At 46.6% G+C, this 18,917-nt stretch overlaps 1 long non-coding RNA gene, 1 other non-coding gene and 1 pseudogene across 2 annotated transcripts; 2 read left to right on the top strand and 1 right to left on the bottom strand.

Annotated features, from left to right (window-relative positions):
* The first annotated feature begins 861 nt into the window (after nt 1-861).
* LOC136334259 (uncharacterized) lies at nt 862-1,621 on the top strand. The gene is made up of 2 exons (XR_010731132.1): nt 862-964; nt 1,179-1,621. It is a non-coding gene; the product is annotated as an uncharacterized lncRNA (long non-coding RNA).
* Nucleotides 1,622-13,845: 12,224 nt separating this feature from the next.
* Nucleotides 13,846-13,971, bottom strand: LOC136321326 (U6atac minor spliceosomal RNA). The gene has a single exon (XR_010728589.1). It is a non-coding gene; the product is annotated as a U6atac minor spliceosomal RNA (small nuclear RNA).
* Nucleotides 13,972-15,981: 2,010 nt separating this feature from the next.
* LOC136319377 (frizzled-5-like) lies at nt 15,982-18,414 on the top strand (annotated as a pseudogene).
* Nucleotides 18,415-18,917: the final 503 nt, after the last annotated feature.

Raw genomic sequence — 18,917 nt, 5'->3', positions numbered from 1 at the left:
AGTTATGAAGGAATTTCTTTACAGTAAAATGCAACATCAAATGCTGTCATGGAAATAGCTTTCAAAAAGAAGAAAAATCCTTCAGTACATTTTAGTTGAAAACTTGGAGGGGGAATTGAGATGGTCAGGGCCAGGGCCTGCTGATGTCACCCAGAAGGAGCATGCTGCATTGAACGGGCAAGGGGCTCGAGCCAAACCCAAACACCATTTAGAAAAACATGCTGTCACTAGAACATTCTGTTGCCTCTTAGCAGCATCAACAAAAATCTTTCTGAGCAATCTAACATGGAAGGACAATATGTAACATGAAAATAGGAAATGGTTGACACTCAGAAATAGTCATTTCAAGCTGTTTGCTTATGTCACATAAAGCCTTCCCTCAGTGCTACATGTTATGGACCAGGCTACAGCCCAGTGGACAGTGTGAGCCCGTTTATGTGCATCTGTACACCTAGAAAGAGTCTTTGGAGGATTAGTGCAGGAAATAACAAACAGCAGTGAGCACTGAGATTTGAAATCTGCATGTGGGAAAATAATTTCTGCTTATTTCCTTCTCTGTATAAAGTGTTGCAACAGTCATGTGCTACCTCTTACCCTATTTTTAACATTTAGATATAACTTACAATACTGAAGTGGACAGATCTTAAGTATACAGATTGATCAATTCTAACAAATGCATACACCCTGTAATCCCCACCCCATCGAGATACAGAACATTTTCATCACCCATAATGTTCCCTCCTGCTGCTTCCCATTACTCCTCTCCTCATCCCAAACACCATTTATCCTCCATCCTTATAGCCCCTGTAAGTCAATGCTGATTTGATTTCTTGCCTGTTCTAGAACTTCACATAAGAAAAACCATGTGGTTTATATTCCTGTGTTTGGCTTGTTTCACTCGGCACAATGTCTGTGAGATTTATCCGTGCTGTCTCCTGTACCAATAGTTTGTTTCTTTTTATTGGTGAGTAATCCTCCATTGCATGGCCTTAACCACAATTTGGGTAGTCATCTATCAGTGGGTACCTGGGCTGTTTTCAGGTTTCGAATATTATAAATAAAGATGGGGAAACAATTCATATCCAAGCCTTTTCTGAGGGCATATGTGTTCTCTGAAGTAAATATATAGAAGTGAAATTGATAAATTAAAATGAACCATTTTCTGCATTTTTATTCAGGGCTTCATGATCCACTGGCAGGATGAAATGGAGGCAAAGAGAACTGGGCTTGGGGGATTAAAGCTGGACCGAGGAGGAGACAGCATTTCAGAGCAGAAGATGCCGTGAAGTGCGGTTTGGAAGACCTTGGCCAGCCCAGGCTTCTCCTCAAACTGGCTCTTTGTCATTGTGTAAATGAACCCCTCAGGGTCCCAGCCTCCTCATCTGGAAAAGAGAAGCAATGAAGGCGTACTTCTCTTTATTGCGCTGTGCAGATATTGTCTTTTTTACACAGTAAAGGAAAGGTTTGTGGCAACCCTGTGTCAAGCAGGTCTATCAGCACCATTTTCCCAACAGGCTCAGATGATGCTTAGCATTTTTTTTAGCAATAAGATCTTTTTTTAAAATTAACATATGTTCATTGTATTTTAGATATGATGCTATTAAACACTTAACAGACTACAGTATAGCGTGGACATGATTTTATTCGCACTGGGAAGCCAAAATTTGTGTGACTCGCTGTTTCGATCATTTGCTTTATTGTGATGGTCTAGCACCGAACCCACAGTGTCTGCAAGGTCTGCCTGTGACCACAGAGAAGTGGAAGGGAGGAGCAGATGTGTTCAGGTGGACACACCAAGAGTATGGATGGCTCATTGTCAGGTATCTTACCCTGACTTTGAGGTGGGAAAGCATCAGCAGCACCCCCATCATGGAGTGTAAGTGAGGAAAGACAGTCCTCACTGTGACTTTTTGAATGTGGCTAGGGAAGAATGAATCTGTGACTACTCTGAATCCAGAAAGCTCTCCAGTGTCTCCTTCAGCTCACTGTGTACGGAGCCACTTCCTGTCTTTTCTGTTTATTCTTTCTTTGTCTATATTCCAGCAGAGCAGGGGACCCAGGTCCAGATTTCCCAGGATGAACTTAGTATCTAAATTCTCCAGTGGTCCTGGGACATAAAGTACAGCACAGGAAATGTAGACACTAACTCTGTAATAACTCCGTATGCTGTCAGGTGGGCATTTAAAAGATCGGGGAGATCACTCTGTGAAGTGTATGATTGTCTAATCACTGTGTGTACCCTGAACTAACACAAAATAATATTGAATGCAAACTGTAATTGAAAATAAAATTGGCCCTGGCCGGTTGGCTCAGCAGTAGAGCGTCAGCCTGGCGTGCAGGAGTCCCGGGTTCGAATCCCAGCCAGGGCAAACAGGAGAGGTGCCCATCTGCTTCTCCACCCCTCCCCCTCTCCTTCCTCTCTGTCTCTCTTCCTGTCCCTCAGCCGAGGCTCCATTGGAGCAAAGATGGCCCGGGCGCTGGGAATGGCTCTGTGGCCTCTGCCTCAGATGCTAGAATGGCTCTGGTTGCAACAGAGCAATGCCCCAGAGGAGCGGAGCATCACTCCCTGGTGGGCATGCTGGGTGGATCCCGGTTGGGCGCATGCAGAAGTCTGTCTGACTGCCTCCCTTTTTCCAGCTTTGGACAAATTTAAAAAATAAATAAATAAATTAATTAATTAATTAAAAAATTTTTTCTGGTGGATGAACTAGGATGCTGGTTGGAGTGGAGTGAGCCATTTGGAAGATCATGGAAGACCCTTTAACGTTTTTAGATGGAAACTTTACCGGTGAGACTTCAGCTCTGAACTCTGGGCAGAGAACAGCACAGGCAGAGGCTACAACAGGATCCCAGGGAGTCACCATCCACAGGGCCCCATAGCTGCTTCTGCACAGGTGTTATTCCTGCTGCACTGAAATCTCCCAGAGGTCCAAAGAGTTGTGTTTTCACTTTGTATCTCTTCAAATTCCCTGTTAATAATAAGGATCCCTGAATCTTCTTCTGCGGCTTCAAGTTGGGGAGGAAAGAGGCTGAGGCAACATTTTTAAGTCTATGCAGGATGGCTTCCTTGCCCAGAATGACCTAATGCCTGGTCGTTATTTCCACAGCGTTAGATTTTCCTGCTGCCAATTCCAATATGTCTCAAAATTCTAAGTCCCTTTCATTAAATTTTTCCTTGTTTATAGGCAGGGATATTTTTCCCTCTGTGTTCTTGCCTATGGCAAGATTTTAAACATCACCAAGGCAGAAATGTCCACCGCTCAAAGGGAGCAAAAAAAGAGAGGAGAGTGTGAGCATGATTAGTTCACAGAAGTTTCCCCTCTTAGCTGGTAGGGTGTCTGTGGTTCTGATTACAATCATTTTGGCTGGATCTATTAGCTTTTATTTAATCAAAACAACTTACTCTTGTTCTTTAATTTTTCTTGCTCCCAAAGGCATGGCCTTAGTTGGGAGACGGTTTGGCAGCTGGGAGAAGTCTAGAGGCAGGAGGAAGTGGAGACTCTGGACTTGAACTGAAGGTTAATAAACACCTGAAGAGTGAAGCGGTTGCTGTTCTTTTACAGATGCTGCAGAACCCCCTCAGATTATAGCACCCAAGGAGTAGAGCACCACTGACTTCTATTTTATTTCAGAATATAAAAATGAACATAAGCTGAGAAGTAAGCCTGGGTGCTTTAGATTCTATTACTGCCCCACCATGAGCCACCGCCTCTTCAGGGCACCCCAGGGCGCTTCCATTCAGAAGCACCTGTAGAGAGGTTGCTGGTTCGAAACCGCAGGCTTGCCTGATCAAGATGCATACAAGAACCAACTACTACAAGCTGATGCTTCCCACTTCTCCCCCTCTTTCTCTTTCTCCCATTCTTTCTCTATCTAAAAATCAATAAATAAAATCTAAAGAAGCAGCAGCACATATAGAATAGAGAGACATTTAGAAACTACAAGAAGAGGTCCCAAGGGTTAAGGTTTAGGGTATAGAGAACAGCAATTCAGGGAACTAACTCTGCCATCAGCTACTTCCCATCCTTTCTAGTCTTCTCTCTCACTACCCAGCTTCTCAGTTCCCCAGACAGTTTTTCCAGCTGGGCTCCAGGAGCATACCTGACCTAGAATGCTCTTCCTTCATTGCTCAGGGGTCAGATGCTTCCTTGCCAGGCGTGGAGCTGCAGGATACAGAGGGTGCACAAGCTGAGTGAGGCCGCTGGGCCAGAGCCAGACCCCACTCTCTGCGAGTAGTTGTGGACTTGGGTGAGTTACTTAGTCCAACTTCCTCTAGTATAAAATGGAGTCCATATGACCTTTGTGGTAGGATTCTTGTGAGGACTAAATTAGAGCGTATGTGTTTAGCTAATGTTAGCACATACTAGGTGTCCAATAAATATTTGAGTGAGGCCCTGGCCGGTTGGCTCAGTGGTAGAGTGTCGGCCTGGTGTGCGGGAGTCCCGGGTTCGATTCCCGGCCAGGGAACACAGGAGAAGCAACCATCTGCTTCTCCATCCCTCCCTCTCTCTTTCCTCTCTGTCTCTCTCTTTCTCTCCTGCAGTTGAGGCTCCATTGCAGCAAAGTTGGCCTGGGTGCTGAGGATGGCTTTGTGGCCTCTGCCTCAGGCGCTAGAATGGCTCTGGATGCAACAGAGTGATGCCTCAGATGGGCAGAGCATTGCCCCCTGGTGGGCATACTGGGTGGATCCTGGTTGGGTGCATGCAGGCGTCTGTCTGACTGCCTCCCTGTTTCCAGCTTCAGGAAAATGCAAAAAAGAAAAAAAAATATTTGAGTGAATAAAAGTAGAGAATGATCCAGGAGTGTCAGAAAAGTCTCTGAGGTCATGAGCTCCATGAACTTAGGGACCCTGCCTATCTTGTTTACTTGTCACAGTGCCTGGCAATCAATCAATGCTTGCCCAGAGAGTTATTCCATATAGAAGTTTGGAGGGCAAACTGAAGAGTCTGAAGACAAGGACGATCTCAGGATAAATTCGGATTTTTTATAGTCATAATTACTATCCATGTGTTTGGCCACTAAAGAGTGGAAACTTTTTAGCCACGGTGGTGACAGGATGCAGGGTCTAGGGGAGGGCATTTCCTCTCATTCCAAAAGGGCAGCAGGTTTCCTACTTAGAGACAGCCCAGAGATGGGACCCCAGAATTCCAGAGTTTGTCTGACCCCTGAAGAGCAGGGGTTTCCCTAATTCCCTTGAGAGGAGACAACACCTTTAACCATCTCCAACCCCTACCACCCCTCACCCTTAACTGGAAACTCTGTTCTGCCCACCACAGGGGACCCTGGGGCTCATCTGGTCTCCAGATTTAGAGAACCATTTCCCAGTGCAATACCAAACGCCACAGCCTGAGACCCAAGGCCTGGAGAACTTCTGAAAGAGATAGGAACTGAACCTGAGCAGAGCAGCTTAACTCAGTATTAAACAACACCTTTCAGGATACCAACCCGGGAAGTTTCACTTTGTGTCTCCTTAGTATCCAGTTAACCGTCCCTACTTTATTCCGTATCATTTCTCTTTCTCCTTCTTTCCCTCTCATTGGTGGGCGCTTTTTATGCACTCATTTAATAATTCTCCACTGAAAGCAAACGTGCTGGAGATACAAAAAAAAAAAAACCCGACAGAGTTCCAGCTCTCCAGCTTGGACACAGTTATTAAAAGTTATATGTCACCATAGCCTTTGATTCATCAATTCAACTCCTCAGAATTCATTCTAAATATATACTCCCACAGGTGCCAAGACTTGAATGTAGAAGGACGATCCCTGAACTACTTTAAATAACAATTCAAAATTAAGAGCAATACAAATACCCACGATAGGAAGCTGATAAAGTAGATTATAATAAATTTAAAAAGTAAATATTATAAGTGTACAGAAAATGGTCAATCTTCTTGAGAAAATAGGGAAAGATCTGCAAGAAAGATTATGCAGTGGAAAAAAAGCACGCATATTATATTATGTTTGTTTCTTAAAATGAATGTAATTATCTGCATACAAAGACTATGAAGCTTCTTCAGATAAGCTGTTGAGGATGGTAGCCACTAGCCATGTGTGCTACTGAATACTTAAAATATGGCCAGTTCTAATCAAGATGTACTATAAGTACAAAATTCACAACAAATATTAAAGACTTAGCACAAAAACAAAAATGTAAAATGTTTTCATAATTATTTATTTTGATTACAAGTTGAAATAATATTTTGGATCTATTGGGCTAAATAAAATGTACTATTAAATTTGATTTCTCTTTTTCTAAAATTTTTTTAATATGGCTATAAGAAAATATAAATTTATATAAGTGGTTCACATTATATTTATATTAGATAGCAAGTACTGTCCAGAATAGGAACCAGCCCAAATGGGCTAAAACCTGTTTTTGTAAATAAAGTATGGTTGGATCACAGCCATACTATTTGTTTAGTTATTGTGTATGGTAATTTCACTGTTACAGGTACAAAGTTTAGTAGCTGTGACAGATAAACCACATGGCTGCAAATCCAAAAATATTTACTCTCCTGACCTTGACAAAAAAGGAACCTCAGTGTGGCTCCAATTTTGATTGTATAGAAACAACAATCTACAAAAATAATCTTTAGAGGTTGAGATGAAGGCAGATATTTTTGACTTTTTTTTTTTTGAGGGTGGTAAGAATGTATTACTTTTGCCAGCAAAGAAGAAAAACAATGAAAAGAACTTATAAACCTGCCTTTAAGCGTTGCACATTCTGGTAGGAAGTTGAACCAGTAAATAATTAAAGGGTCAAGAAAAAGCACAAGGTCATTGTTAGATATTTGGAAATGTCAGCTAGACAATGATAATAATAGCCAGTAGTTTCTGAAGGCACAGTAGGTGTTGGCCCCCAAGGCAAAGCCGTGCTTCCTACACCATATTCCCTTTTCCGTAGTGTCCTCCTGTCACCGTGGAGGAGCTCCCACAATGTACTGCAATTTTTAATGGGTTTAAAATAACCTGCATGTTATTATTTTAGTAAGCCCCCCCTTTTTTTGTATTTTTCTGAAGTTGGAAACAGGGAGGCAGTCAACCAGGGGGCGATGATCTGCCCATCTGGGGCATTGCTCTGTTGCAACCAGAGCCATTCTAGCACCTGAGGCAGAGGCCAAAGAGCCATCCTCACTGCCAGGGCAAACCCTGCTCCAATGGAGCCTTGGCTGCAGGAGGGGAAGAGAGAGACAGAGAGAAAGGAGTTGAGGAGGGGTGGAGAAGCAGATGGGTGCTTCTCCTGTGTGCCCTAGCCAGGAATCGAATCTGGGACCTGCACGCCAGGCCCATGCTCTACCACTGAGCCAACTGGCCAGGGCCAGTAAGCCCCCTTTTTAAAAATGAAACCATCCATTGAAGTTCTATCAATACTAGAGAAATAACTTTTAAGAACCACTTTTATCCTCTAGCCTTTGCTTTCAGGAAGTGGATTTATGTTCATGACTTCTCTGTGGGCACAGCAGCAGGCTGGGCGCTCCACAATGTGATGGAAGCATGTTGACACCAGTTTTCAGTCGATAACAGTCTGTGGACAAACAGCCAGAGACACAACTGAACGAGGTTGTCATTTTGGCCTCCATGTCCTTGCACAAGCAGCAATATTATACACTTGTAAAACTCAATAAAACCCAAGATAATCATCACTTGTGTGGACAATGTCAAAGTTGTGTCCAGGCAAGACTGACTGAAGAATAAAGCTTTAATATCTGTCTCTCTTCTTCCAGTTTTCCAGCCATTGACCTAGTTTGGGCCTTTCTCCCTCATTCCTGGACTCCTGCTGAAGTCTCCAGGAGTCTCCTAACCTCAGACCTCCTCTGCTACTAACCACCTAGCATAGGGTGGCCAGATACACTTCCCAAATCATTGTTTTGTGCATGTTGCCCCTGGTCAAATATGGAAACAAAATTCCAGCTCTTTATCTTGGTGCTCTAGGCCCTCCCCGGTGTTGCTCCAGCTTACAGTTCTGCTCTTGTTACTGAGTGTTTTGTAAGCTCACCTCTCTGTCTCCAGGCAAAGTGGTCCTCTTTGCCCCTAAGTCACCTTGCTCATTCTAAATGCAGTCTCTGCTAAGAGAGTCCCTGCCTGGCTCCCACAATCCTTTTGTTCTATTTATTTATTTATTTATTTATTATTTTTTTATCAAGAAAAAATGGGACAGGGAAGACTCTTCAAATGATGATGGCAATATCTGAGTGCCCCATAGCCCCAGCTTGCTTTATTATATAGCCCTATGCAAACCAAGGAAGTCCTTGATACAAAGTAACACATCCAAGGCTAAAACAGAAACTCTCCCAAGGCATAAACAGGATGCATTAGTGAAATCTACCAACCTCTGAAAACAATCAAGGAGTCAGTGGCAGGGCATGTAAATTGCTTCCAGCAAGTCAAGGAAGCAAGTGAAGTGGGTGCCAATACTCAGCGTCACAGCCAATATGGAGGTGGAGGGGGCAGAACTCAGCGCTTTCCTAGCCTCAAATCTACAATGGCTTTCTGCCATTTATGGTTCACAACAACACCCCGTGTACCCCCCCCCCCCCCCAGCGGGGCTGAATGCTTGCAGAGGGCGGGCAGACTGGAGGCGGCAGGGGGCGGCTGTAACATCCAGGACACAGCTATGGAGGCTAGGGCGGTTGGAGCAAGCTAGCCTGGGCCATCCTGCGAAGGTGGAACCGCTGCAGCCGCTGCTAAGGTCTGGGCTCGCACACAGTCTTGCCTGCGGCATAGGGCCGGTCCTTGACAGGGCAGAGGCCTAAGCAACAGCAGAGGGGGTCCGTGTGGGCACGTGTGATCCCGCCAGCAAGGGTAGAAGTCACAGCGGCCACTGCGGAGATCCGGGCCAGTGCCCAAACCTGTCGGTGGCGTGGGCATGCCCTCAGTGGCAGCGGAAGCCAGGAGACCTTGGAGGTGATCTGAGTGAGCGCCTGTGGGTCTGGCTGTGGAGGTGGGAGCCGTGGTCGCTGCTAAGCCTTGTCTGAGCTGGTGCACAAACTCCCAGCGACGCGGACCCGTCCATGGCAGCAGTGGAGGTTGAAGCAGCCCCAGAAGCAGTCTGAGCAGCCCCCCCACCCCCAGAGGCGGAAGCCCTTGCATAGGCTGTGGAGCCCTAAGCCCATGCATAAACTTGCCCACGGCACAGAGCAGCCCTCAGTGGCAGCCAAGGCTGGGGCGGTCTTGGAAGCGGTCCAAGCGGGCACGCGAGTGTGCGCAGCCCTCCTGGGGCAGCGGTGGCCGCGGTGGCCACAGAGGTGGGCTGGCACCGGCAGCACCTGAGCCCAAACACCCCGGACAGCAACAGCAGCGGCGGCCCAGTGGACAGACCACAGAACGGGTGAGTACACCCTACTGCAGGGGTCCCCAAACTTTTTACACAGGGGGCCAGTTCACTGTCCCTCAGACCGTTGGAGGGCCGGACTATTAAAAAAACTATGGGGCCGCGGCGACTGCAGGGCGACGCGCAGGCCGGACCCACTGAAGCGGCGGCGCAGGGAGCTGGGCTGCGGGGGTCTCGGCGGCGGCGAGAGGGCGGCAGCAGCGAGAGGGCGGCAGCAGCGCGCGGCCCCCCTAACCACCAGCCGCGCGAGCGCACCCACCCGCTGGGCCGGCCCGCAGCGATGTCCGGCGCAGAGGAGGCCGGTGGAGGCGGACCGGCGACGGGGTCAGCCGGCGCGGTGCCGGCCGGGGCCGGGCGGCCGCGGGGCTGGCGGCGGTAGCGGCGGCGCTGGGCGAGGCAGCGGGGCCGGGGCTGCAGGACGAAGCGGGCCTGGCCGGCGCCCGGCAGCTGCAGGAGGCGGCCGGCGACCCCGACGCACCGCCCAAGAAGCGGCTGAGGGCGGCCGAGGCAGCGGGAAGCTGGAGGAGCGGCTCTACGCGGTGCTGTGCTGCACCGTCTGCCTGGACCTGCCCAAGGCCTCCGTGTACCAGGTAGGGCCGCCGGCCAGACCCCAACCCGGCCCGGCCGGCGCCCCGGGCACCACGTCTCCTCCGAAGCCAGGCCCGAGCCCCGGGATCCGGGACCCAGCGGCCGGGACTCCGGCGTCTCTTTGGAAGCTCCTCATTTTTCTCTTCTGGGGACTTTGTTTCCTCCTTCGAACCCCCTTCTTTCTTGTTCCGATTCCCCGTATTTCCCGATCCAAATCTGTCTCCCCTCTAGATGTTTCTTCTCTTTGCAGTTGCCCCCACACACTCCGCAGCCCCCTGGCAAGCTGACCCCCGATAAAGCTGGTGACAGGTGCCCCCGCCCCTCACTTCAGAGCTCGCTCCCTGCATTTCTCAGCTCTCCTGTTCATTCAGGAGCTCCTCTGTTCTTTTACCGGCCACCTCTCCCCCCCAAAACCTGTCTCCTCGGGCTCCTCCTGCACCCCTACCTCCTCCCAAGTGGAAAAATTCTCTTGGCCCCCTTTTTTTCTGGAAGAACTCTGAGGAGAGAAGGGGTCGCCTCTCCTCTTCCCTCCCCCATTTCCTTCCCCCTCATCCCTGGTCTGGATGAACCACCTGCATCCAGCCCCACAGTCTGGGTCCCTTCCCCAGGCAGACTCTGTGCCTTAAAAAAAAAAACACAAAAAAAAACTATGAACAAATCCCTATGCACACTGCACATATCTTATTTTAAAGTAAAAAAACAAAACGGGAACAAATATAATATTTAAAATAAAGAACAAGTAAATTTAAATCAACAAACTGACCAATATTTCAATGGGAACTATGCTCCTCTCACAGACCACCAATGAAAGAGATGCCCATCCAGAAGTGCGTGCGGCAGGGGCCTGATAAATGGCCTCAGGGGTCCGCATTTGGCCTGCGGGCTGTAGTTTGGGGACCCCTGCCCTACTGAGTGCTCCTGCCGTCCATTATGCTCTAGGAGTACCTATCTTCTTTCAGTTTCTCAAAATTTTCACCCTTCCTTCCACATCAGAAAATCTTTCTCTCTCCCCCAAGAAACAGTAAGCTCCATGAGGGTAAGGACGTCTGTTTCTGTTTCACCCTTTATACAGAAGTGCCCAGTGCAGTGTCATTTTGTACTTATAAAATATTGCTAGACTTCGGGTTGGCTCAGTGGTAGAGTGTCAGCAGGTGTGTGGATGTCCCAGGTCCAATTCTCAGAGCACACAGGAGAAGCGACCATCTGCTTCTCCACTCATTCCTCTGTCTTTTCTTTCTTTCTCTGTATTTTTTTTTGTGGTTCCACATAATTTTTTTATTATTGTTCTAGTTCTATGAAATACACGATTAGTATTATAATAGAAACTGCATTGATTCTACAGATTGCTTTGGGTAGTATAGACATTATAAGAATGTTAATTTGTTCTATTATTGGTACAGTATACGCTTCCATTTACTTATATCTTCAATTTCTTCAGTGTTGTATGATTTTTCAACTACAGGTCTTTCGCATCCTTGGTTAAATTTTTTTTATTAATTTTAATGGGGTGACATTGATAAATCATGGTACATATGTTCAGAGAAAACAGCTCTAGGTTATTTTGCCATTTGCTTATGCTGCATTCCCATCACCCAAAGTCCAATTGTCTTTTGTCACCTTCTAACTGGTTTTCTTTATGCCCCTCCTCCCCCGTCGCCCTCCCTCTCCTCACCCCCATAGTTTTTTCTGATTTACTTATTTCGATCAGTATAATGTTATCAAGGTTCATCCATGTTGTTGTAAATGATCCGATGTCATCATTTCTATGGCTGAGTAGTATTCCATAGTATATATGTACCAAAGCTTTTTAATCCACTCGTCCTCTGAAGGACACTTGGGCTGTTTCCAGATCTTCGCTATTGTGAACAATGCTGCCATAAACATGGGGGTGCATTTCTTCTTTTCAAACAGTGCTATGGTGTTCTTGGGGTATATTCCTAACACTGGTATAGCTGGATCAAAAGACAGTTCGATTTTTAATCTTTTGAGAAACCTCCATACTGTTTTCCACCATGACTGAGCCAGTCTGCATTCCCACCAGCAGTGCAGGAGGGTTCCCTTTTCTCCACATTCTTGCCAGCACTTATTCTGTATTGTTTTGTTGATGAGCGCCATTCTGACTGGTGTGAGGTGATATCTCATTGTGGTTTTAATTTGCATTTCTCTAATGATTAGTGATGTTGAACATTTTTTCATATGCCTATTGGCCATCTGTATGTCCTCTTTGGAGAAGTGTTTATTCATTTTTTTTGCCCATTTTGGATTGGATTGTTTGTCTTCCTGGTATTAAGTTTTACAAGTTCTTTATAAATTTTGGTTATTAACCCCTTATCAGATGCATTGTCAAATATATTCTCCCATTGTGTAGTTTGTCTTTTTATTCTGTTCTTATTGTCTTTAGCTGTGCAGAAGCTTTTTAGTTTGATATAGTCCCATTTGTTTATCCTGTCTTTTATTTCACTTACCTGTGGAGACAATTCGGCAAATATATTGCTGCGAGAAATGTCAGAGAGCTTACTGCCTATGTTTTCTTCTAAGATGCTTATGGTTTCATGGCTTACATTTAAGTCTTTTATCCATTTTGAGTTGATTTTTATGAATGGTGCAAGTTGGTGGTCTAGTGTCATTTTTTTGCAGGTAGCTGTCCAATTTTCCCAACACCATTTTGTTGAAGAGCCTGTCTTGACTCCAATGTATGCTCTTACCTCCTTTGTCAACTATCAGTTTTCCATAAAGGTGTGCGTTTATTTCTGGGTTCTCAGTTCTGTTCCATTGATCTATATGCCTGTTCTTATGCCAGTACCAGGCTGTTTTGAGTACAATGGCCATATAGTATAACTGGATATCCGAAAGTGTGATACCTCCCACTTTATTCTTCCTTTTCAGGCTTGCTGAGGTTACTCGTGTTCTCTTTTGGTACCATATAAATTTTTGGAATATGTGTTCTATATCTTTGAAGTAAGTCATTGGTATTTTAATCGGTATTGCATTGAATTTATAAATTGCTTTGGGTAATATAGACATTTTACTGATGTTTATTCTTCCTAACTATGAGCACGGTATATGCTTCCACTTGTTTGTATCTTCCCTGATTTCTTTTTATCAATGTTTTATAATTTTCTGAGTACAAGTCTTTAATCTCTCTGGTAACATTTATTCCTAGGTACTTTTTTTTTTTGGTTGCAATGTTAAAGGGGATTGATTCCTTAATTTCTCTTTCTGACAGTTTATTGTTAGTGTATAAAAATGCCTCTGATTTCTGAGTATTAATTTTATATCCTGCCACCTTGCTGAATTCATTTATCAGGTCTAGTAGTTTTTTGACTGTGACTTTAGGGTTTTCTATATACAATATCATATCATCTGCAAATAATGATAGTTTTACTTCTTTTTGAATTTGGATGCCTTTCATTTTTTCTTCTTGTCTAATTGCTGTGGCTAGGACTTCCAGAACTATGTTGAATAAGAGTGGTGAAAGGGGGCACCCCTGCCTTGTTTCTGATTTTTTTTAATAAAAAATTTTTATTTTAATGGGGTGACATCAATAAATCAGTGTACATATATTCAAAGAAAACATGTCCAGGTTATCATGTCATTCAATTCTGTTGCATACGCATCACCCAAAGTCAGATTGTCCTCCATCACCTTCTATCTAGTTTCCTTTGTGCCCCTCCCCTACCCCTTCCCCTTTCCCTCCTTCCCTCCCCCCCCCCGCCCCCTGTAACCACCGCACTCTTGTCCATGTCTCTTAGTCTCCTTTTTATGTCCCACCAATGTATGGAACCCTGCAGTTCTTATTTTTTTCTGATTTACTTATTTCACTCCGTATAATGTTATCTAGATTCCACCATTTTGTTGTAAGTGATCCGATGTCATCATTTCTTATGGCTGAATAGTATACCATGGTGTATATGTGCCACATCTTCTTAAAAACAGTGGTTAGATGCCACGAAATAGGTGGCAATGCCTTAACCATATGTGTGTTGTTAGGCCTGAGAGCCTCTTCCATCCTTGTCAAGGGGAGTGCTAACCTTCTCTCCTTTCATACAACACTTGTTCCTGATCTTAAGGGGATTGATTTTAATTTTTGCCCATTGAGTATAATGTTGGCTGTGGGTTTGTCATAGATGGCCTTTATCATGTTAACGTATGTTTTCTGTATTCCCACTTTGCTGAGTGTTTTGATCATGAATGGGTGCTGACTTTTATCAAATGCTTTTTCTGCATCTATTGAAATTATCATGTGTTTTTTCTCCTTTTTGTTTATGTGATGAATCACATTGATTGATTTGCGAATATTGTACCAGCCTTGCCTCCCAAGAATAAATCCCACTTGATCCTGGTGTATGATTTTTTTCATATATTGCTGGATCCAGTTTGCTAATATTTTGTTGAGGATTTTAGCATCTACATTCATCAGGGATATTGGCCTCTAATTTTCTTTCTTTGTGTTGTCTTTGCCTGGTTTTGGAATCAGAATTATGCTCGCCTCGTAAAAGGAGCTTGGAAGTCTTCCTTCCTGTTGAATTTTTTGAAATGGCTTGAGAAGGATAGGAGTTAGTTGTTCTTTGAATATTTGGTAGAATTCACTTGTGAAGCCATCTGGCCCAGGACTTTTCTTTTTTGGGAGGTTTTTGATAACTGTTTCAATCTCATTTGTTGTAATTGGTCTGTTTAGGTTTTCTGATTCTTCCAGATTGATTTTTGAAAGAGTATATGTTTGAAGGAATTTGTCCATTTCATCTAGGCATACAGTTCTTCATAGTATTTTCTTACAATATTTTGTATTTCTGTTGTGTCAGTTGTTATTTCTCCACTCTCGTTTCTAATTTTATTTATTTGAGTCCTCTCTCTTTTTTTCTTGGTGAGTCTGGTTAAAGGTTCATCGATCTTGTTTACCTTTTCAAAGAACCAGCTCCTGGTTTCATTGATCCTCTGTATTTTTTCTTTAGCCTCTATGTCATTTATTTCTGCTCTGATCTTTATTATTTCCTTCCTTCTACTAGCTCTGGGATTTACTTGCTGTTCTTTTTCTAGTTCTTTTAGATGTAGGGTCAAGTTGTTTATTTGAGCTTTTCTAGCTTCTTGAGGTATGCCTGTAATGCTATGAACTTCCCTCTCAAGACTTCTTTTGCTGTGTCCCATAAATTTTGAGTTGATATATGCTCATTGTCATTCGTTTCTAGGAATTTTTAAATTTCTTCTTTGATCTCATTGTTTACCCATTCGTTATTTAATAATGTGCTATTTAGTTTCCAAGTGTTTGAGTATTTTTCAGTTTTTCTGTTGTGGTTGATTTTTTTAAATTTTTTTAAATTTATTTATTCATTTTAGAGAGGAGAGGGAGAGACAGACAGACAGAAAGGAGAGAGAGAGAAGGGGGGAGGAGCTGGAAGCATCAACTCCCATATATGCCTTGACCGGGAAAGCCCAGGGTTTTGAACCGGCAACCTCAGCATTTCCAGGTCGACGCTTTATCCACTGCGCCACCACAGGTCAGGCGTGGTTGATTTCTAGTTTACTGCGGGGCACTGTTTAGCGCCAAGGGGAGGTAGGCTAAAAGGTGCCAGTACTCAGGGGAGGAGCCGAGCCAGGCGTCTCCTGAGCGCTGCCACCGCCCCAGGAGTTGACTGGAGCAAGGGGGCCCCTGCAGGGGAGTATGCGAGCTGCTGCCAGGACAAGGTGACAGGCGCGCAGGCACCGTGCAGTCCTGGCCAGGCCAATGCCGCTTGTTCCTGGTGCTGTGAGGAGTGGAGTTTCCCGGTCACCACACACCACCTTCCTCTCGCCTAGATGCTGCCGGCATGTTCGCCCTACATGCGGCTTCAGAACCCCGGAGGAAAGCAAGGCCTGCCTCTGCCTTGCCCCGCCCGCATCATGCGAGGGGCCCTGGAGGAGGAGAGGGTGAGTGACCGGCTTGTGGAGTTCGCGTTCAGACCCTCTCTCTGAGACTTCGCCTCCACCTGCTGCCATGTGCAGCCTCCTTGGATACCCAGTCTGTCGCCAAATTTTCCAGCTGCCAGCTTGGCTCTGAGTCGCGTTTCTGAGTGGAGTGTCCCAGGGATGGAGAACCCAGGCTAGCTGCAGCATATCTTATCTCTGGATCCGCGGAGGTGAGAGCCCGCACCTTCCCTGCTCCTCGTTACCCCTGGTCCTTTGTACTGTTCTGGAGGGAGTTGATCTGTTTGACCCCGCGGTCCATCCTGGAGGGCCCAGTGGAAAGGGAGGTGGGCCGGGGCGGGGTGTCAGCAGTTTGGTTTCAAGAGGTGGAGGGGAGAGAAGAGAATGGAGAGCTTAATCTAGAGGTTTGGAGACCACTTGCGGGGACTGAGACGTTGACTCCCCTCTATCTGGGAGTAATTGTAATTTTTCTTCATTTTTTAAAGAATACTTTCCCTAGACTCGGAGCCCTAACTCAGTGGCTTAGTGAACATAACTGGAGCCCCGGGCGGGACACTTGATTGGCTCCCCCCACCCCTTCTACTATGCCTTTCATGTTTGTCTTGGAGACCATTTGGCGCCTCTCGGAGCCGGGGGCATGATAGACCCCCTTGCCCCCCCCCCCTACGCTACTGCCCTAACTGCCCCTCCTCAACTCTATCCAGCAAAGAGCTAAGGGCTGAGGGAGGCAGCCCTTCCTGAGACAGTTTATCTTGGGGCGGATTTCTTGAAGAGAAGAAGAGCCCACAGGTTGCTAGGCCTGGTGGCGCACACAAGTCGGCGGAGAGGGCAGCCCTGGCCCAGGTTTCCCCTGTCTGCGTTGGCCCCGTGCGCGGGCTATGCGAGGCCAGGGGAGGGAGGGATTATAGCTCGACCTGACTCTTCTGCTCCGCTGCTGCTGCTGCTCCTGGCACAGCTGGCAGGCCGGGCATTGGCCTCCTCCAAGGCCCCGGGATGCCAGGAGATCATCGTACCAATGTGCCCGGGCAAAGGCTACAACCTGACGCACATGCCCAACCAGTGAGTTCCACCACAGCACGCAGGACAAGGCGGGCCTGGAGTTGCACCAGTTCCGGCCGCTGGTGGAGATCCACTGCTCTCCGGACCTGCTCTTGTTCCTGTGCTCCATGTACACGCCCATCTGCTTACCCGACTATCATAAGCCTCTGTTACCCTGCCGCTCCGTGCACGCGCCAAGGCCGGCTGCTCTCCATTCATGCTGTAGTACAACCTAGCCTGGCCGGAGGGCATGAAAAGAAACCGCCTCCCCGTGCTGGGGACGCTGAGATCCTCTGCATGGATTACAACTGCAGCAAGACCACCACAGTGCCCCCTAGACTCTTCCCCGTCAGGCCCACCAGGGGCGCCGTCCAGGGGAGGCGCAGGCGCCGCTGGGGCCCCAAGGATGTGCAAGCGCTGCGAGCCATTGGTGCCCATCCTGAAGTAGCTGCACCCGCTCTACAACAAGGTACAGACGGGCCAGGTACCCAACTGCACGGTGCCCTGCTACCAGCCCTCCTTCAGCCTGGATGAGCACACGTTCGCCACCTTATGATCGGCCTGTGGTCAGTGCCATGCTTTATCTCCACTTCCACCACGGTGGCCACCTTCCTGATAGATATGTGGAACGCTTCCATTACTCTGAGTGCCCATCATCTTCCTGTGGGCTTGCTACTTGTGCATCTTTGGGCTTCCTGGTAGGTTTGGGTGTGAGCACAACAGCCACATTCACTATGAGAGGAAGGGCCCTGCGCTGCAGACTGTTGTCTTCCTGCTGGTGTACTTCGCCTACTTGGGCATAGCCAGTTCCATCTGGTGGGTCATCCTGTCGCTCGCCTGGTTCTTTGCAGTTGGCATGAAGTGGGGCAATGAGGCCATCGTGGGCTATACACAGTACTTTCATCTGGGTCATCCTCAGCGTCAAGTGGCACTGAGCTCCATGGATGGGGATCCAGTGGCTGGCATATGCTACGTGGGCAAGCAGAACCTGAAGTCACTGCCTGGCTTTATGCTGGGCCCTCAGGTGCTCTATCTGCTCATGGGCATGCTTTTTCTCCTGGCAGGGTTCGTGTTGCTTTTTTGCATCTGTAGAGTCACCAAGCAGGGTGCCACCAAGACGGACAAGCTGGAGAAGCTCATGATCCAAATTGGCATCTTTGTGCTGCTCTACACAGTGCCAGCCAGCATTGTTATGGCCTGCTACCTGAGCAGCACTATTGTGAGAGCTGGGAGGCTGCACTCACCTGCGTGTGCCCAGGCCAAGACTCCAGCCAGCCGCGCACCAAGCTGGAGTACTGGGAGCTCATGCTCAAGTACTTCATGTGCCTCCTAGTGGGTATCATGTCTGGCATCTGGATTTGGTCCAGCAAGACTGTGGAGTTGTGGCAGCGATTCACCAGCTGCTATTGGTGTCGCTGGCAACAGAGCCACAAGAACGGCGGCAGCATGGCCACTTGGGACTATGCCAAGGCAAGCACAGTGCTCACAGACAGGACTGGACCACGGGGCCACGGCAGCTGCCTGCCACAAGTAGGTGTCCCTGTCGCTCATGTGTAGCAGGCCACAGGCCTGAGTGAGGGAAGGGGGTTTTGTTTGGTAGCTTTGCAATGTTACTTCTGTTTACATTTCTGATGCTGATGACCTCTCCTGGGGCAAATTGGAGAGAGGGGGAAAGGGCTCTTTCAAGGGAATAGCTGTCCCAAAACTTCTCAAAGGGGCTCATCTCATGTGCATTTTATTTTGTGTTTCTTATTGCCTTCTTTAAGGGAAACTCTTTTTAATTTATATATCCTTTCTTAATTTTTAACTTGGTTGCATTTCTGAGAGTATCTGAGGAGATACTAGTTCTAACTTAATTATCAGAGTTCTCAGATGTACTTGAAACACAAAGGGTAATGTTTTTATTAATAAGAAAAGCAAATTCCAATTACCGGAAACAGAACTAATGAAAAGTTTCTTTACTTGATATACTTCATAGGTTTCTCCTACTGATTTTGTTATTGTTTCATAATTCATGTGATGAAATGAAGGGAAATACACATAAGAACAGAGGCATTGCG

The sequence above is a fragment of the Saccopteryx bilineata genome, chromosome 1 (genome assembly GCF_036850765.1).
Source record: "Saccopteryx bilineata isolate mSacBil1 chromosome 1, mSacBil1_pri_phased_curated, whole genome shotgun sequence".
In the NCBI taxonomy this organism is placed as follows: Eukaryota; Metazoa; Chordata; class Mammalia; order Chiroptera; family Emballonuridae; genus Saccopteryx; species Saccopteryx bilineata.
This window is presented reverse-complemented; position numbering and strand designations above follow the sequence as displayed.